Below are 4,160 nucleotides of genomic sequence, written 5' to 3'. Positions count from 1 at the left end.
TCGAGCATCGGCATAAAAAAATCAAATCATTATGTAACCACATGTACGCAATGACACAAAATTATTTACGGTTACTTGGCACGGTCAGTTTCTTCTATTACCATTCTTAAAATTGATTTTGATTTAATTGTCATTGATGTCACTGGTTGTCGAGGGACGAGTCCAGTGGCTGTTGGACGAAGGAGGATCTTTTTTTATTAAAAAGTTCTTTAGAAAAATCAAAGGAAACACGAGGATGAGGTGAAGAGAGGGAGGAGGGAGGAGGGGGTGCAGGGAAGAGGAGAGCAGGGGAAGAGAGGGAGGGGGAGGATGAAGGCAACGAGAGAGGAGGGGGATGAGAAGAACGACGAGAGGAGGAAAGAGAGAGTAGGAGCGAGTGAGAAGAGATTAAAACAAAAGTAGTAAGTTACGTTATGTCAGCGGACGAAGTAAAAAGTGAAGTGAAAAAGATAACGCGATACTTTCATGCGAGTTGCTGTCTTTCTTGAGCACACTGAATGCAAGGACAAGAAAGAGCAAAACAAAAACACCAGATAGAGAAACGAGAAAAGGGGAAGGGGGCGGGGACTGAGGGGGAGGGGCAAGTCGATGACCATGAACGGCGGGGGAGGAAGAGGGAGGAGGGGGAAGGAGAGGAGAGGCGAGAAGGGGAGCAGTGGGCATGATAATGACGAGGATAAGGAGGGGAATGGTGCCGCTGATGATGAGGATGGTGATGATGAGGATGGAGAGAGGAGGGAGGAGGAAGGAGATTGGAGATAGGAGATAGGAGATGGAGGAGGTGGTGGTGTCGTGTGTGATGCCGTAGCGTTAGGCGAACCCTCCAGGTTAACGCAGACACGTGTGCGAAAGGGAGGGGGAGGGGGAGTCAGCACTCGCCGCGGCCACTCGTTTTTTTCTGTTTTCGGGTTTAGGGCAAGGAGGTGGGGAGAGGTGGGGGAAGGGGGAGGTGGATGCAGGGAAGAGGAGGGAAGGGGGAAGGGAAGGAGGGGGGAAGGGGGGAGGGGAAGGAGGGAGAGGAGAGGGAGAGGGAGGGGAGGGAAAGTGGATGAAGGAAGAGAGGGAGTAGGATGGAGGGAGGAACAAGAACACAAAGAAAAATATGATCAAGTGAGTAGCAGCAGCAGAGGGCTCGTATTCTGGGTCTACTGCTTCTCAAGTTGGTCGGTTGCTGATGAGGAAGGAGGAGGAGGAGGAGGGAGGAGGGAGGAGAGAGGAGAGAGGAGGTATGAGGAGGAAGGGAGGGAGAGGGAGAGAAAAGGGAGTAAAGGAACATTGGGGGAGGGAGTAAGAGAGGGAGAAAATAATCAAGGGAAGACGAATCTGACGTGATTAAAACGGGAATGACAATGATAATGATAATGGCGATGTGAGGAGATGAGGAAAAAAAAGAGAAAGACAAAAATGCGAGGCAGAAGGAGAAGAGCAAAAGACTGAAGAGGGAAGATCGGCACCTGGCACCGGGCACTCGGCATCCGGCAGTGGGCACTCGGGATCATAAGGCGTTCCCTGCGGTGTTTGCGTCGTGCCCCGCGCTTGGCACTGGGCGCGGGTCGAGGAGGGAGGCGCAGGGGAGGGTAACTTCTTCCTCGTTTCCTGCGGCTGGGACGAGGACGTGTCCTTGCAGCATCACGGTGGTGCAATTGCATGGGGCGGAGCGGCGCGGTTGGCTACGTAGGCTCGCTGGCTCGCCGTGTTGTTGTTTTCGTGAGGCGGCGGCAAAGGGGCGTGTTCCTGGCGCTCCGTGCTGCGAAGGCCGATCGTTTTTCTTTTCCTCTCGCCGTTTCTCTCTTCTCTCACTCTCTCTTTGCTCAAGTTCTCTCTCTCTCTCTCTCTCTCTCTCTCTCTCTCTCTCTCTCTTTCATTTTCTCTCTTTCTCTCATTCTCTCTCTTTCTCTCATTCTCTCTCCCTCCCTCTCTCCCCTCTCCCTCCCCCCTCCCCCCTCCCCCCTTAACCTCTCCATTCCCTACTCCCTCGCCGTCTCTATACAACCTAGAGAAAAAAAAATAGATGTTAACCTTGAAGAGGCGATTGCCCTCACCCTAGTAACTCACTGTTATGCGTGTTATTTCTTTTAACTTGTAACAATAGTTTGCTGCTTTCTCGCGGTGCAACAGGATCGCAAGGGTGATGATCGTGATGGTGATGATTGCGATCACAGGGAGAAGGAGGGGGAAGGAAAAGGGAAAGGCAAAGGGAGGAAGAGTGGGAAGGAGGGAGGGAGAGAGGGGGAGGGTGGGAGGGGAGAAAGAGAGCGGGAGAGGAGGGAGGAAGGGGGAGGAGGAAAGAAGGAGAGAGGAGGGAGGAAGGGCGGGGAAGAAAGAGGGAGAGAGGAAGGAGGGAGGGAGAACAAAACAATGGATAGACGAAGAGGAAGTTGAACGGTCAAGGGAGATGGGAAAGAGATGTGGAGACAAGCAAAAATGCATAGAACGAGGAATAGGAGGCGGAGGAAGAGGAAGGGAAAGAGGAAGAGGGGAATAATAATAGTAATATGATAATTAAATTTATTTCATTTGTTCCATTGGTTATTCTTGGTGTGACAGGCTTCCTTGCTTATATTTGCATCTAAATTGACCGTAAATTATGGCCGGGGTTACCATCCACTGGCAGTGCGGACGTTGCACCCAGGTCAGAAAGATTGCTAGACGAGAGCGCTTCCTCTGCACCACACAGCACAGGAGAAGAATGAGGAGAACGAGAGCAGGACGAAGAATAAAAACGAAGAAGAGTAAGTTCGGAGAGACGTCGCAGTGAACGGCGCGCAGGTGTTACGCCGACACGTGGCCCTCCCTTCTCTCCACTTTTCATCTCCCCTTTCGTGCCCCCCTTCCTTCTCTCCGTTCTCCCTCTCTCCCTTAGTTACCCATTCTTACCTTCTCGCCACGCTCTCTTTCCCTCTTCCTCTCCCGGTCTGTCTCTCTTATTTCCTCTCCCTCTCTCCCTCTTGCCATCTCCTGCTCTCCCCCCCCCTCTCCTTATCCACTCCCTTTCTTCCCCCCCCTTTCCCCCTTTTTCCCCTTTTTTTCCTCTTCCCTCCTCTCTCTCTTTCTTCTCGCTCTTTCACTTCCCTTCTCTCTCTCTCTCTCTCTTTCTCTCTCTCTCTCCTCCCTCTCTCTCCTCCCCCTCTCCCCTCCCCCACCTCTCTCTCTCTCTCTCTCTCTCTCTCTCTCTCTCCCCTCTCCTCTCTCTCTCTCTCTCTCTCTCTCTCTCTCTCTCTCTCTCTCTCTCTCTCTCTCTCTCTCTCTCTCTCTAAGTGACGTCACGTATGACGATATATTCACCGTGGGGATTAGGAATCCGGGAAGAAAGAGGGAGAGGGAGAGGGGTAGAGAGAGAGACAGAGGGGTAGAGAGAGGGAGGGGGGCGGTAGAGAGAGAGAGAGAAAGAGAAAGAGAGAGAGAGAGAGAGAGAGAGAGGGAGAGAGAGAGAGAGAGGAGTAGAGAAAGGGGTAGAGAGAGAGAGGAGTAGATGAAGGGGTAGAGAGAGAGAGGGGGTAGAGAGAGAGAGAGGGGTAGAGAGAGAGAGGGGGGGGTTGTAGAGAGGGAGGAGAAGGGGAGGGGGAGAGGGAGAAGGAGGGCCATTTCCCCGCGTGGCTGAGCACCGACGGGTCCATCCCCAAGCCTACCGGACGGGCCAAGGGGAGAACAGCATCCTTTCTCCGGGTCGCGGGAGAGGGCGATCACGCGCCCCCGTTGCTCGGTCGTTTTTTTCCTTTTTCTTTTCCGGTTATGGTTTTGTTTTTTGTGTGTTCAAGAGATCATATGTGAATAAGTATAAATATGTACATACATATAGATAGGAAAATATGTAAAAAAAAAAAAAAAAAAAAAAAAAAAAAAAAAAAAAAAAATATATATATATATATATATATATATATATATATATATATATATATATATATATATATATGTATAGATAAATGAATATAGACATAGATATAAACAAAATGATCACTAGGTGTATATATGACATATGATGAATACACTCCTATATACATACATATATACATACATATATACATACATATATACATACATATACATACATACATATATACATACATATACATACATACAATATACATACATACATATACATACATACTACATACTACAATACATTACATAGCATACATACATTTATACATAACTACAAA

Source organism: Penaeus monodon, chromosome 26 (genome assembly GCF_015228065.2).
Source record: "Penaeus monodon isolate SGIC_2016 chromosome 26, NSTDA_Pmon_1, whole genome shotgun sequence".
Lineage (NCBI taxonomy): Eukaryota > Metazoa > Arthropoda > Malacostraca > Decapoda > Penaeidae > Penaeus > Penaeus monodon.
This window is presented reverse-complemented; position numbering follows the sequence as displayed.